Source organism: Schistocerca gregaria, unplaced genomic scaffold, assembly GCF_023897955.1.
Source record: "Schistocerca gregaria isolate iqSchGreg1 unplaced genomic scaffold, iqSchGreg1.2 ptg000431l, whole genome shotgun sequence".
Classification (NCBI taxonomy): domain Eukaryota; kingdom Metazoa; phylum Arthropoda; class Insecta; order Orthoptera; family Acrididae; genus Schistocerca; species Schistocerca gregaria.
In genome coordinates, this window is record NW_026061857.1 from 259,536 (window position 1) to 274,608 (window position 15,073).

General features: G+C 51.5%; 13 non-coding genes across 13 annotated transcripts; all 13 read left to right on the forward strand.

Moving 5' to 3' along the window:
• Positions 1–424: 424 nt before the first annotated feature.
• Positions 425–543, forward strand: LOC126311535 (5S ribosomal RNA). Its single transcript, XR_007554668.1, has one exon. It is a non-coding gene; the product is annotated as a 5S ribosomal RNA (ribosomal RNA).
• Positions 544–1,605: 1,062 nt separating this feature from the next.
• Positions 1,606–1,724, forward strand: LOC126311536 (5S ribosomal RNA). Its single transcript, XR_007554669.1, has one exon. It is a non-coding gene; the product is annotated as a 5S ribosomal RNA (ribosomal RNA).
• A 1,062-nt stretch (positions 1,725–2,786) lies between these two features.
• Positions 2,787–2,905, forward strand: LOC126311538 (5S ribosomal RNA). Its single transcript, XR_007554671.1, has one exon. It is a non-coding gene; the product is annotated as a 5S ribosomal RNA (ribosomal RNA).
• A 1,062-nt stretch (positions 2,906–3,967) lies between these two features.
• Positions 3,968–4,086, forward strand: LOC126311539 (5S ribosomal RNA). Its single transcript, XR_007554672.1, has one exon. It is a non-coding gene; the product is annotated as a 5S ribosomal RNA (ribosomal RNA).
• A 1,062-nt stretch (positions 4,087–5,148) lies between these two features.
• LOC126311606 (5S ribosomal RNA) lies at positions 5,149–5,267 on the forward strand. The gene has a single exon (XR_007554733.1). It is a non-coding gene; the product is annotated as a 5S ribosomal RNA (ribosomal RNA).
• A 1,062-nt stretch (positions 5,268–6,329) lies between these two features.
• LOC126311516 (5S ribosomal RNA) lies at positions 6,330–6,448 on the forward strand. The gene has a single exon (XR_007554651.1). It is a non-coding gene; the product is annotated as a 5S ribosomal RNA (ribosomal RNA).
• Positions 6,449–7,510: 1,062 nt separating this feature from the next.
• Positions 7,511–7,629, forward strand: LOC126311546 (5S ribosomal RNA). Its single transcript, XR_007554678.1, has one exon. It is a non-coding gene; the product is annotated as a 5S ribosomal RNA (ribosomal RNA).
• Positions 7,630–8,691: 1,062 nt separating this feature from the next.
• Positions 8,692–8,810, forward strand: LOC126311599 (5S ribosomal RNA). Its single transcript, XR_007554727.1, has one exon. It is a non-coding gene; the product is annotated as a 5S ribosomal RNA (ribosomal RNA).
• A 1,061-nt stretch (positions 8,811–9,871) lies between these two features.
• Positions 9,872–9,990, forward strand: LOC126311544 (5S ribosomal RNA). The gene has a single exon (XR_007554677.1). It is a non-coding gene; the product is annotated as a 5S ribosomal RNA (ribosomal RNA).
• Positions 9,991–11,052: 1,062 nt separating this feature from the next.
• Positions 11,053–11,171, forward strand: LOC126311517 (5S ribosomal RNA). The gene has a single exon (XR_007554652.1). It is a non-coding gene; the product is annotated as a 5S ribosomal RNA (ribosomal RNA).
• A 1,062-nt stretch (positions 11,172–12,233) lies between these two features.
• LOC126311542 (5S ribosomal RNA) lies at positions 12,234–12,352 on the forward strand. The gene has a single exon (XR_007554675.1). It is a non-coding gene; the product is annotated as a 5S ribosomal RNA (ribosomal RNA).
• Positions 12,353–13,414: 1,062 nt separating this feature from the next.
• Positions 13,415–13,533, forward strand: LOC126311509 (5S ribosomal RNA). The gene has a single exon (XR_007554645.1). It is a non-coding gene; the product is annotated as a 5S ribosomal RNA (ribosomal RNA).
• Positions 13,534–14,595: 1,062 nt separating this feature from the next.
• Positions 14,596–14,714, forward strand: LOC126311540 (5S ribosomal RNA). The gene has a single exon (XR_007554673.1). It is a non-coding gene; the product is annotated as a 5S ribosomal RNA (ribosomal RNA).
• The last annotated feature ends 359 nt before the right edge of the window (positions 14,715–15,073 follow it).

The window sequence follows — 15,073 nt, forward strand, 5'->3', positions numbered from 1 at the left end:
CGCCTCGGACACGCCGGTCAGTCCGGCGCCAGTCTCGCAGATGTTTCTCGTGCTTGTGCTGTCATATGGACCACGACCCGAGCGGCAGAGAGCGGCAGTCGAGCAAAGTCGGGACAAGTCGGGACAGAAGTGGACAGCCGAGAATGCACCGTGCGAATTAAGCAAATATCTGGAAGCGCGACGCGTGTCAGGCAGGTGAGAACGCTTCCCTCGGTCCAGCAGGACACTGCCACACCCCGCGCAGTCCACCCGCCGCCCGGCCGCGCGCAAGACCTGCGCTGGATAACAATAACAAGGTGCGTCTCCCGCGAGTGTCGAGGTGGAAGGACGTGCTTTGCGTCAAATGTGCCACCGAAAATGGCGATTGCGTGTGTTGGGAGGAGAGGCGAAGGCTTCTTCTGCCGTGCGGCTACAGTATAAGGACGCCAACGGCCATGCCATGTTGAATACACCGGTTCTCGTCCGATCACCGAAGTTAAGCAACATCGGGCCCGGTTAGTACTTGGATGGGTGACCGCCTGGGAACACCGGGTGCTGTTGGCTCTCTCTCTTCTTTTAAATTTCATGTCACTACACCTGGCAGCCCTCTTTTCATACTAACTCTCAGGTGCGACAAAGATGCTCCCACAAGCATTTTAAACTACTGTATTAAACGTAAGATGCGAAATTACAGTAATGAACTCAGTTTGAGCAAGAATGCGCCAAGGAAGGGTGGTAGGAACTCCTTGAAAGTAACGAAACACTGCGAATCGACAGATGTGCACTTGAAATGCGTCAGAGCGCTAAATTCCAAAAACTAAGTAATTAAATAAAAAACTAAAAAAACAGAAAATCAACTGTTCTGGTACGATCACCGACGATAAGCAACAACGTTAGTATTCGGATCGGTGACCGCCAGGGAAGTCTGGAAAAGAGGGCTGGCAGGGGTAGCCAAAAAATGAAGACAGACACAGTGTCTCTAGAAATAACAAGAGTATGACACGACAGGACTGTTCTGAAATACGCCAGGGCTTATAGTTTTGTAGCAGTGCACAATTGCATATTTGTAAACAAAAATTTATCTTTCGCCGCTAGAAGAGATGGATGCTTTCTCGAACCGCCTGTGTCTTGTGTCCGTGTTTTCGCACCTTTCCACGGCACGGCACAGCGCTGCACTAGTAGCTCCGAACGGCCGCACACGGCGCCTCGGACACGCCGGTCAGTCCGGCGCCAGTCTCGCAGATGTTTCTCGTGCTTGTGCTGTCATATGGACCACGACCCGAGCGGCAGAGAGCGGCAGTCGAGCAAAGTCGGGACAAGTCGGGACAGAAGTGGACAGCCGAGAATGCACCGTGCGAATTAAGCAAATATCTGGAAGCGCGACGCGTGTCAGGCAGGTGAGAACGCTTCCCTCGGTCCAGCAGGACACTGCCACACCCCGCGCAGTCCACCCGCCGCCCGGCCGCGCGCAAGACCTGCGCTGGATAACAATAACAAGGTGCGTCTCCCGCGAGTGTCGAGGTGGAAGGACGTGCTTTGCGTCAAATGTGCCACCGAAAATGGCGATTGCGTGTGTTGGGAGGAGAGGCGAAGGCTTCTTCTGCCGTGCGGCTACAGTATAAGGACGCCAACGGCCATGCCATGTTGAATACACCGGTTCTCGTCCGATCACCGAAGTTAAGCAACATCGGGCCCGGTTAGTACTTGGATGGGTGACCGCCTGGGAACACCGGGTGCTGTTGGCTCTCTCTCTTCTTTTAAATTTCATGTCACTACACCTGGCAGCCCTCTTTTCATACTAACTCTCAGGTGCGACAAAGATGCTCCCACAAGCATTTTAAACTACTGTATTAAACGTAAGATGCGAAATTACAGTAATGAACTCAGTTTGAGCAAGAATGCGCCAAGGAAGGGTGGTAGGAACTCCTTGAAAGTAACGAAACACTGCGAATCGACAGATGTGCACTTGAAATGCGTCAGAGCGCTAAATTCCAAAAACTAAGTAATTAAATAAAAAACTAAAAAAACAGAAAATCAACTGTTCTGGTACGATCACCGACGATAAGCAACAACGTTAGTATTCGGATCGGTGACCGCCAGGGAAGTCTGGAAAAGAGGGCTGGCAGGGGTAGCCAAAAAATGAAGACAGACACAGTGTCTCTAGAAATAACAAGAGTATGACACGACAGGACTGTTCTGAAATACGCCAGGGCTTATAGTTTTGTAGCAGTGCACAATTGCATATTTGTAAACAAAAATTTATCTTTCGCCGCTAGAAGAGATGGATGCTTTCTCGAACCGCCTGTGTCTTGTGTCCGTGTTTTCGCACCTTTCCACGGCACGGCACAGCGCTGCACTAGTAGCTCCGAACGGCCGCACACGGCGCCTCGGACACGCCGGTCAGTCCGGCGCCAGTCTCGCAGATGTTTCTCGTGCTTGTGCTGTCATATGGACCACGACCCGAGCGGCAGCGAGCGGCAGTCGAGCAAAGTCGGGACAAGTCGGGACAGAAGTGGACAGCCGAGAATGCACCGTGCGAATTACGCAAATATCTGGAAGCGCGACGCGTGTCAGGCAGGTGAGAACGCTTCCCTCGGTCCAGCAGGACACTGCCACACCCCGCGCAGTCCACCCGCCGCCCGGCCGCGCGTAAGACCTGCGCTGGATAACAATAACAAGGTGCGTCTCCCGCGAGTGTCGAGGTGGAAGGACGTGCTTTGCGTCAAATGTGCCACCGAAAATGGCGATTGCGTGTGTTGGGAGGAGAGGCGAAGGCTTCTTCTGCCGTGCGGCTACAGTATAAGGACGCCAACGGCCATGCCATGTTGAATACACCGGTTCTCGTCCGATCACCGAAGTTAAGCAACATCGGGCCCGGTTAGTACTTGGATGGGTGACCGCCTGGGAACACCGGGTGCTGTTGGCTCTCTCTCTTCTTTTAAATTTCATGTCACTACACCTGGCAGCCCTCTTTTCATACTAACTCTCAGGTGCGACAAAGATGCTCCCACAAGCATTTTAAACTACTGTATTAAACGTAAGATGCGAAATTACAGTAATGAACTCAGTTTGAGCAAGAATGCGCCAAGGAAGGGTGGTAGGAACTCCTTGAAAGTAACGAAACACTGCGAATCGACAGATGTGCACTTGAAATGTGTCAGAGCGCTAAATTAAAAAACTAAGTAATTAAATAAAAAAACTAAAAAAACAGAAAATCAACTGTTCTGGTACGATCACCGACGATAAGCAACAACGTTAGTATTCGGATCGGTGACCGCCAGGGAACTCTGGAAAAGAGGGCTGGCAGGGGTAGCCAAAAAATGAAGACAGACACAGTGTCTCTAGAAATAACAAGAGTATGACACGACAGGACTGTTCTGAAATACGCCAGGGCTTATAGTTTTGTAGCAGTGCACAATTGCATATTTGTAAACAAAAATTTATCTTTCGCCGCTAGAATAGATGGATGCTTTGTCGAACCGCCTGTGTCTTGTGTCCGTGTTTTCGCACCTTTCCACGGCACGGCACAGCGCTGCACTAGTAGCTCCGAACGGCCGCACACGGCGCCTCGGACACGCCGGTCAGTCCGGCGCCAGTCTCGCAGATGTTTCTCGTGCTTGTGCTGTCATATGGACCACGACCCGAGCGGCAGCGAGCGGCAGTCGAGCAAAGTCGGGACAAGTCGGGACAGAAGTGGACAGCCGAGAATGCACCGTGCGAATTACGCAAATATCTGGAAGCGCGACGCGTGTCAGGCAGGTGAGAACGCTTCCCTCGGTCCAGCAGGACACTGCCACACCCCGCGCAGTCCACCCGCCGCCCGGCCGCGCGTAAGACCTGCGCTGGATAACAATAACAATGTGCGTCTCCCGCGAGTGTCGAGGTGGAAGGACGTGCTTTGCGTCAAATGTGCCACCGAAAATGGCGATTGCGTGTGTTGGGAGGAGAGGCGAAGGCTTCTTCTGCCGTGCGGCTACAGTATAAGGACGCCAACGGCCATGCCATGTTGAATACACCGGTTCTCGTCCGATCACCGAAGTTAAGCAACATCGGGCCCGGTTAGTACTTGGATGGGTGACCGCCTGGGAACACCGGGTGCTGTTGGCTCTCTCTCTTCTTTTAAATTTCATGTCACTACACCTGGCAGCCCTCTTTTCATACTAACTCTCAGGTGCGACAAAGATGCTCCCACAAGCATTTTAAACTACTGTATTAAACGTAAGATGAGAAATTACAGTAATGAACTCAGTTTGAGCAAGAATGCGCCAAGGAAGGGTGGTAGGAACTCCTTGAAAGTAACGAAACACTGCGAATCGACAGATGTGCACTTGAAATGTGTCAGAGCGCTAAATTCCAAAAACTAAGTAATTAAATAAAAAACTAAAAAAACAGAAAATCAACTGTTCTGGTACGATCACCGACGGTAAGCAACAACGTTAGTATTCGGATCGGTGACCGCCAGGGAACTCTGGAAAAGAAGGCTGGCAGGGGTAGCCAAAAAATGAAGGCAGACAAAGTGTCTCTAGAAATAACAAGAGTATGACACGACAGGACTGTTCTGAAATACGCCAGCGCTTATAGTTTTGTAGCAGTGCACAATTGCATATTTGCAAACAAAAATTTATCTTTCGCCGCTAGAAGAGATGGATGCTTTGTCGAACCGCCTGTGTCTTGTGTCCGTGTTTTCGCACCTTTCCACGGCACGGCACAGCGCTGCACTAGTAGCTCCGAACGGCCGCACACGGCGCCTCGGACACGCCGGTCAGTCCGGCGCCAGTCTCGCAGATGTTTCTCGTGCTTGTGCTGTCATATGGACCACGACCCGAGCGGCAGCGAGCGGCAGTCGAGCAAAGTCGGGACAAGTCGGGACAGAAGTGGACAGCCGAGAATGCACCGTGCGAATTACGCAAATATCTGGAAGCGCGACGCGTGTCAGGCAGGTGAGAACGCTTCCCTCGGTCCAGCAGGACACTGCCACACCCCGCGCAGTCCACCCGCCGCCCGGCCGCGCGCAAGACCTGCGCTGGATAACAATAACAAGGTGCGTCTCCCGCGAGTGTCGAGGTGGAAGGACGTGCTTTGCGTCAAATGTGCCACCGAAAATGGCGATTGCGTGTGTTGGGAGGAGAGGCGAAGGCTTCTTCTGCCGTGCGGCTACAGTATAAGGACGCCAACGGCCATGCCATGTTGAATACACCGGTTCTCGTCCGATCACCGAAGTTAAGCTACATCGGGCCCGGTTAGTACATGGATGGGTGACCGCCTGGGAACACCTGGTGCTGTTGGCTCTCTCTCTTCTTTTAAATTTCATGTCACTACACCTGGCAGCCCTCTTTTCATACTAACTCTCAGGTGCGACAAAGATGCTCCCACAAGCATTTTAAACTACTGTATTAAACGTAAGATGCGAAATTACAGTAATGAACTCAGTTTGAGCAAGAATGCGCCAAGGAAGGGTGGTAGGAACTCCTTGAAAGTAACGAAACACTGCGAATCGACAGATGTGCACTTGAAATGCGTCAGAGCGCTAAATTCCAAAAACTAAGTAATTAAATAAAAAACTAAAAAAACAGAAAATCAACTGTTCTGGTACGATCACCGACGATAAGCAACAACGTTAGTATTCGGATCGGTGACCGCCAGGGAACTCTGGAAAAGAGGGCTGGCAGGGGTAGCCAAAAAATGAAGACAGACAAAGTGTCTCTAGAAATAACAAGAGTATGACACGACAGGACTGTTCTGAAATACGCCAGGGCTTATAGTTTTGTAGCAGTGCACAATTGCATATTTGTAAACAAAAATTTATCTTTCGCCGCTAGAAGAGATGGATGCTTTGTCGAACCGCCTGTGTCTTGTGTCCGTGTTTTCGCACCTTTCCACGGCACGGCACAGCGCTGCACTAGTAGCTCCGAACGGCCGCACACGGCGCCTCGGACACGCCGGTCAGTCCGGCGCCAGTCTCGCAGATGTTTCTCGTGCTTGTGCTGTCATATGGACCACGACCCGAGCGGCAGCGAGCGGCAGTCGAGCAAAGTCGGGACAAGTCGGGACAGAAGTGGACAGCCGAGAATGCACCGTGCGAATTACGCAAATATCTGGAAGCGCGACGCGTGTCAGGCAGGTGAGAACGCTTCCCTCGGTCCAGCAGGACACTGCCACACCCCGCGCAGTCCACCCGCCGCCCGGCCGCGCGCAAGACCTGCGCTGGATAACAATAACAAGGTGCGTCTCCCGCGAGTGTCGAGGTGGAAGGACGTGCTTTGCGTCAAATGTGCCACCGAAAATGGCGATTGCGTGTGTTGGGAGGAGAGGCGAAGGCTTCTTCTGCCGTGCGGCTACAGTATAAGGACGCCAACGGCCATACCATGTGGAATACACCGGTTCTCGTCCGATCACCGAAGTTAAGCTACATCGGGCCCGGTTAGTACTTGGATGGGTGACCGCCTGGGAACACCGGGTGCTGTTGGCTCTCTCTCTCTTCTTTTAAATTTCATGTCACTACACCTGGCAGCCCTCTTTTCATACTAACTCTCAGGTGCGACAAAGATGCTCCCACAAGCATTTTAAACTACTGTATTAAACGTAAGATGCGAAATTACAGTAATGAACTCAGTTTGAGCAAGAATGCGCCAAGGAAGGGTGGTAGGAACTCCTTGAAAGTAACGAAACACTGCGAATCGACAGATGTGCACTTGAAATGCGTCAGAGCGCTAAATTCCAAAAACTAAGTAATTAAATAAAAAACTAAAAAAACAGAAAATCAACTGTTCTGGTACGATCACCGACGATAAGCAACAACGTTAGTATTCGGATCGGTGACCGCCAGGGAACTCTGGAAAAGAGGGCTGGCAGGGGTAGCCAAAGAATGAAGACAGACAAAGTGTCTCTAGAAATAACAAGAGTATGACACGACAGGACTGTTCTGAAATACGCCAGGGCTTATAGTTTTGTAGCAGTGCACAATTGCATATTTGTAAACAAAAATTTATCTTTCGCCGCTAGAAGAGATGGATGCTTTGTCGAACCGCCTGTGTCTTGTGTCCGTGTTTTCGCACCTTTCCACGGCACGGCACAGCGCTGCACTAGTAGCTCCGAACGGCCGCACACAGCCTCGGACACGCCGGTCAGTCCGGCGCCAGTCTCGCAGATGTTTCTCGTGCTTGTGCTGTCATATGGACCACGACCCGAGCGGCAGCGAGCGGCAGTCGAGCAAAGTCGGGACAAGTCGGGACAGAAGTGGACAGCCGAGAATGCACCGTGCGAATTACGCAAATATCTGGAAGCGCGACGCGTGTCAGGCAGGTGAGAACGCTTCCCTCGGTCCAGCAGGACACTGCCACACCCCGCGCAGTCCACACGCCGCCCGGCCGCGCGCAAGACCTGCGCTGGATAACAATAACAAGGTGCGTCTCCCGCGAGTGTCGAGGTGGAAGGACGTGCTTTGCGTCAAATGTGCCACCGAAAATGGCGATTGCGTGTGTTGGGAGGAGAGGCGAAGGCTTCTTCTGCTGTGCGGCTACAGTATAAGGACGCCAACGGCCATGCCATGTTGAATACACCGGTTCTCGTCCGATCACCGAAGTTAAGCAACATGGGGCCCGGTTAGTACTTGGATGGGTGACCGCCTGGGAACACCGGGTGCTGTTGGCTCTCTCTCTTCTTTTAAATTTCATGTCACTACACCTGGCAGCCCTCTTTTCATACTAACTCTCAGGTGCGACAAAGATGCTCCCACAAGCATTTTAAACTACTGTATTAAACGTAAGATGCGAAATTACAGTAATGAACTCAGTTTGAGCAAGAATGCGCCAAGGAAGGGTGGTAGGAACTCCTTGAAAGTAACGAAACACTGCGAATCGACAGATGTGCACTTGAAATGCGTCAGAGCGCTAAATTCCAAAAACTAAGTAATTAAATAAAAAACTAAAAAAACAGAAAATCAACTGTTCTGGTACGATCACCGACGATAAGCAACAACGTTAGTATTCGGATCGGTGACCGCCAGGGAACTCTGGAAAAGAGGGCTGGCAGGGGTAGCCAAAAAATGAAGACAGACAAAGTGTCTCTAGAAATAACAAGAGTATGACACGACAGGACTGTTCTGAAATACGCCAGGGCTTATAGTTTTGTAGCAGTGCACAATTGCATATTTGTAAACAAAAATTTATCTTTCGCCGCTAGAAGAGATGGATGCTTTGTCGAACCGCCTGTGTCTTGTGTCCGTGTTTTCGCACCTTTCCACGGCACGGCACAGCGCTGCACTAGTAGCTCCGAACGGCCGCACACGGCGCCTCGGACACGCCGGTCAGTCCGGCGCCAGTCTCGCAGATGTTTCTCGTGCTTGTGCTGTCATATGGACCACGACCCGAGCGGCAGCGAGCGGCAGTCGAGCAAAGTCGGGACAAGTCGGGACAGAAGTGGACAGCCGAGAATGCACCGTGTGAATTACGCAAATATCTGGAAGCGCGACGCGTGTCAGGCAGGTGAGAACGCTTCCCTCGGTCCAGCAGGACACTGCCACACCCCGCGCAGTCCACCCGCCGCCCGGCCGCGCGCAAGACCTGCGCTGGATAACAATAACAAGGTGCGTCTCCCGCGAGTGTCGAGGTGGAAGGACGTGCTTTGCGTCAAATGTGCCACTGAAAATGGCGATTGCGTGTGTTGGGAGGAGAGGCGAAGGCTTCTTCTGCCGTGCGGCTACAGTATAAGGACGCCAACGGCCATGCCATGTTGAATACAACGGTTCTCGTCCGATCACCGAAGTTAAGCAACATCGGGCCCGGTTAGTACTTGGATGGGTGACCGCCTGGGAACACCGGGTGCTGTTGGCTCTCTCTCTTCTTTTAAATTTCATGTCACTACACCTGGCAGCCCTCTTTTCATACTAACTCTCAGGTGCGACAAAGATGCTCCCACAAGCATTTTAAACTACTGTATTAAACGTAAGATGCGAAATTACAGTAATGAACTCAGTTTGAGCAAGAATGCGCCAAGGAAGGGTGGTAGGAACTCCTTGAAAGTAACGAAACACTGCGAATCGACAGATGTGCACTTGAAATGTGTCAGAGCGCTAAATTAAAAAACAAAGTAATTAAATAAAAAACTAAAAAAACAGAAAATCAACTGTTCTGGTACGATCACCGACGATAAGCAACAACGTTAGTATTCGGATCGGTGACCGCCAGGGAACTCTGGAAAAGAGGGCTGGCAGGGGTAGCCAAAAAATGAAGACAGACAAAGTGTCTCTAGAAATAACAAGAGTATGACACGACAGGACTGTTCTGAAATACGCCAGGGCTTATAGTTTTGTAGCAGTGCACAATTGCATATTTGTAAACAAAAATTTATCTTTCGCCGCTAGAAGAGATGGATGCTTTGTCGAACCGCCTGTGTCTTGTGTCCGTGTTTTCGCACCTTTCCACGGCACGGCACAGCGCTGCACTAGTAGCTCCGAACGGCCGCACACGGCGCCTCGGTCACGCCGGTCAGTCCGGCGCCAGTCTCGCAGATGTTTCTCGTGCTTGTGCTGTCATATGGACCACGACCCGAGCGGCAGCGAGCGGCAGTCGAGCAAAGTCGGGACAAGTCGGGACAGAAGTGGACAGCCGAGAATGCACCGTGCGAATTACGCAAATATCTGGAAGCGCGACGCGTGTCAGGCAGGTGAGAACGCTTCCCTCGGTCCAGCAGGACACTGCCACACCCCGCGCAGTCCACCCGCCGCCCGGCCGCGCGCAAGACCTGCGCTGGATAACAATAACAAGGTGCGTCTCCCGCGAGTGTCGAGGTGGAAGGACGTGCTTTGCGTCAAATGTGCCACCGAAAATGGCGATTGCGTGTGTTGGGAGGAGAGGCGAAGGCTTCTTCTGCCGTGCGGCTACAGTATAAGGACGCCAACGGCCATACCATGTTGAATACACCGGTTCTCGTCCGATCACCGAAGTTAAGCTACATCGGGCCCGGTTAGTACTTGGATGGGTGACCGCCTGGGAACACCGGGTGCTGTTGGCTCTCTCTCTTCTTTTAAATTTCATGTCACTACACCTGGCAGCCCTCTTTTCATACTAACTCTCAGGTGCGACAAAGATGCTCCCACAAGCATTTTAAACTACTGTATTAAACGTAAGATGCGAAATTACAGTAATGAACTCAGTTTGAGCAAGAATGCGCCAAGGAAGGGTGGTAGGAACTCCTTGAAAGTAACGAAACACTGCGAATCGACAGATGTGCACTTGAAATGCGTCAGAGCGCTAAATTCCAAAAACTAAGTAATTAAATAAAAAACTAAAAAAACAGAAAATCAACTGTTCTGGTACGATCACCGACGGTAAGCAACAACGTTAGTATTCGGATCGGTGACCGCCAGGGAACTCTGGAAAAGAAGGCTGGCAGGGGTAGCCAAAAAATGAAGGCAGACAAAGTGTCTCTAGAAATAACAAGAGTATGACACGACAGGACTGTTCTGAAATACGCCAGCGCTTATAGTTTTGTAGCAGTGCACAATTGCATATTTGCAAACAAAAATTTATCTTTCGCCGCTAGAAGAGATGGATGCTTTGTCGAACCGCCTGTGTCTTGTGTCCGTGTTTTCGCACCTTTCCACGGCACGGCACAGCGCTGCACTAGTAGCTCCGAACGGCCGCACACGGCGCCTCGGACACGCCGGTCAGTCCGGCGCCAGTCTCGCAGATGTTTCTCGTGCTTGTGCTGTCATATGGACCACGGCCCGAGCGGCAGCGAGCGGCAGTCGAGCAAAGTCGGGACAAGTCGGGACAGAAGTGGACAGCCGAGAATGCACCGTGCGAATTACGCAAATATCTGGAAGCGCGACGCGTGTCAGGCAGGTGAGAACGCTTCCCTCGGTCCAGCAGGACACTGCCACACCCCGCGCAGTCCACCCGCCGCCCGGCCGCGCGCAAGACCTGCGCTGGATAACAATAACAAGGTGCGTCTCCCGCGAGTGTCGAGGTGGAAGGACGTGCTTTGCGTCAAATGTGCCACCGAAAATGGCGATTGCGTGTGTTGGGAGGAGAGGCGAAGGCTTCTTCTGCCGTGCGGCTACAGTATAAGGACGCCAACGGCCATACCATGTGGAATACACCGGTTCTCGTCCGATCACCGAAGTTAAGCTACATCGGGCCCGGTTAGTACTTGGATGGGTGACCGCCTGGGAACACCGGGTGCTGTTGGCTCTCTCTCTTCTTTTAAATTTCATGTCACTACACCTGGCAGCCCTCTTTTCATACTAACTCTCAGGTGCGACAAAGATGCTCCCACAAGCATTTTAAACTACTGTATTAAACGTAAGATGCGAAATTACAGTAATGAACTCAGTTTGAGCAAGAATGCGCCAAGGAAGGGTGGTAGGAACTCCTTGAAAGTAACGAAACACTGCGAATCGACAGATGTGCACTTGAAATGCGTCAGAGCGCTAAATTCCAAAAACTAAGTAATTAAATAAAAAACTAAAAAAACAGAAAATCAACTGTTCTGGTACGATCACCGACGATAAGCAACAACGTTAGTATTCGGATCGGTGACCGCCAGGGAACTCTGGAAAAGAGGGCTGGCAGGGGTAGCCAAAAAATGAAGACAGACAAAGTGTCTCTAGAAATAACAAGAGTATGACACGACAGGACTGTTCTGAAATACGCCAGGGCTTATAGTTTTGTAGCAGTGCACAATTGCATATTTGTAAACAAAAATTTATCTTTCGCCGCTAGAAGAGATGGATGCTTTGTCGAACCGCCTGTGTCTTGTGTCTGTGTTTTCGCACCTTTCCACGGCACGGCACAGCGCTGCACTAGTAGCTCCGAACGGCCGCACACGGCGCCTCGGACACGCCGGTCAGTCCGGCGCCAGTCTCGCAGATGTTTCTCGTGCTTGTGCTGTCATATGGACCACGACCCGAGCGGCAGCGAGCGGCAGTCGAGCAAAGTCGGGACAAGTCGGGACAGAAGTGGACAGCCGAGAATGCACCGTGCGAATTACGCAAATATCTGGAAGCGCGACGCGTGTCAGGCAGGTGAGAACGCTTCCCTCGGTCCAGCAGGACACTGCCACACCCCGCGCAGTCCACCCGCCGCCCGGCCGCGCGCAAGACCTGCGCTGGATAACAATAACAAGGTGCGTCTCCCGCGAGTGTCGAGGTGGAAGGACGTGCTTTGCGTGAAATGTGCCACCGAAAATGGCGATTGCGTGTGTTGGGAGGAGAGGCGAAGGCTTCTTCTGCCGTGCGGCTACAGTATAAGGACGCCAACGGCCATACCATGTGGAATACACCGGTTCTCGTCCGATCACCGAAGTTAAGCTACATCGGGCCCGGTTAGTACTTGGATGGGTGACCGCCTGGGAACTCCGGGTGCTGTTGGCTCTCTCTCTTCTTTTAAATTTCATGTCACTACACCTGGCAGCCCTCTTTTCATACTAACTCTCAGGTGCGACAAAGATGCTCCCACAAGCATTTTAAACTACTGTATTAAACGTAAGATGCGAAATTACAGTAATGAACTCAGTTTGAGCAAGAATGCGCCAAGGAAGGGTGGTAGGAACTCCTTGAAAGTAACGAAACACTGCGAATCGACAGATGTGCACTTGAAATGCGTCAGAGCGCTAAATTCCAAAAACTAAGTAATTAAATAAAAAACTAAAAAAACAGAAAATCAACTGTTCTGGTACGATCACCGACGATAAGCAACAACGTTAGTATTCGGATCGGTGACCGCCAGGGAACTCTGGAAAAGAGGGCTGGCAGGGGTAGCCAAAAAATGAAGACAGACAAAGTGTCTCTAGAAATAACAAGAGTATGACACGACAGGACTGTTCTGAAATACGCCAGGGCTTATAGTTTTGTAGCAGTGCACAATTGCGTATTTGTAAACAAAAATTTATCTTTCGCCGCTAGAAGAGATGGATGCTTTGTCGAACCGCCTGTGTCTTGTGTCCGTGTTTTCGCACCTTTCCACGGCACGGCACAGCGCTGCACTAGTAGCTCCGAACGGCCGCACACGGCGCCTCGGACACGCCGGTCAGTCCGGCGCCAGTCTCGCAGATGTTTCTCGTGCTTGTGCTGTCATATGGACCACGACCCGAGCGGCAGCGAGCGGCAGTCGAGCAAAGTCGGGACAAGTCGGGACAGAAGTGGACAGCCGAGAATGCACCGTGCGAATTACGCAAATATCTGGAAGCGCGACGCGTGTCAGGCAGGTGAGAACGCTTCCCTCGGTCCAGCAGGACACTGCCACACCCCGCGCAGTCCACCCGCCGCCCGGCCGCGCGCAAGACCTGCGCTGGATAACAATAACAAGGTGCATCTCCCGCGAGTGTCGAGGTGGAAGGACTTGCTTTGCGTCAAATGAGCCACCGAAAATGGCGATTGCGTGTGTTGGGAGGAGAGGCGAAGGCTTCTTCTGCCGTGCGGCTACAGTATAAGGACGCCAACGGCCATACCATGTTGAATACACCGGTTCTCGTCCGATCACCGAAGTTAAGCAACATCGGGCCCGGTTAGTACTTGGATGGGTGACCGCCTGGGAACACCGGGTGCTGTTGGCTCTCTCTCTTCTTTTAAATTTCATGTCACTACACCTGGCAGCCCTCTTTTCATACTAACTCTCAGGTGCGACAAAGATGCTCCCACAAGCATTTTAAACTACTGTATTAAACGTAAGATGCGAAATTACAGTAATGAACTCAGTTTGAGCAAGAATGCGCCAAGGAAGGGTGGTAGGAACTCCTTGAAAGTAACGAAACACTGCGAATCGACAGATGTGCACTTGAAATGCGTCAGAGCGCTAAATTCCAAAAACTAAGTAATTAAATAAAAAACTAAAAAAACAGAAAATCAACTGTTCTGGTACGATCACCGACGATAAGCAACAACGTTAGTATTCGGATCGGTGACCGCCAGGGAACTCTGGAAAAGAGGGCTGGCAGGGGTAGCCAAAAAATGAAGACAGACAAAGTGTCTCTAGAAATAACAAGAGTATGACACGACAGGACTGTTCTGAAATACGCCAGGGCTTATAGTTTTGTAGCAGTGCACAATTGCGTATTTGTAAACAAAAATTTATCTTTCGCCGCTAGAAGAGATGGATGCTTTGTCGAACCCCCTGTGTCTTGTGTCCGTGTTTTCGCACCTTTCCACGGCACGGCACAGCGCTGCACTAGTAGCTCCGAACGGCCGCACACGGCGCCTCGGACACGCCGGTCAGTCCGGCGCCAGTCTCGCAGATGTTTCTCGTGCTTGTGCTGTCATATGGACCACGACCCGAGCGGCAGCGAGCGGCAGTCGAGCAAAGTCGGGACAAGTCGGGACAGAAGTGGACAGCCGAGAATGCACCGTGCGAATTACGCAAATATCTGGAAGCGCGACTCGTGTCAGGCAGGTGAGAACGCTTCACTCGGTCCAGCAGGACACTGCCACACCCCGCGCAGTCCACCCGCCGCCCGGCCGCGCGCAAGACCTGCGCTGGATAACAATAACAAGGTGCGTCTCCCGCGAGTGTCGAGGTGGAAGGACGTGCTTTGCGTCAAATGTGCCACCGAAAATGGCGATTGCGTGTGTTGGGAGGAGAGGGGAAGGCTTCTTCTGCCGTGCGGCTACAGTATAAGGACGCCAACGGCCATGCCATGTTGAATACACCGGTTCTCGTCCGATCACCGAAGTTAAGCAACATCGGGCCCGGTTAGTACTTGGATGGGTGACCGCCTGGGAACACCGGGTGCTGTTGGCTCTCTCTCTTCTTTTAAATTTCATGTCACTACACCTGGCAGCCCTCTTTTCATACTAACTCTCAGGTGCGACAAAGATGCTCCCACAAGCATTTTAAACTACTGTATTAAACGTAAGATGCGAAATTACAGTAATGAACTCAGTTTGAGCAAGAATGCGCCAAGGAAGGGTGGTAGGAACTCCTTGAAAGTAACGAAACACTGCGAATCGACAGATGTGCACTTGAAATGCGTCAGAGCGCTAAATTCCAAAAACTAAGTAATTAAATAAAAAACTAAAAAAACAGAAAATCAACTGTTCTGGTACGATCACCGACGATAAGCAACAACGTTAGTATTCGGATCGGTGACCGCCAGGGAA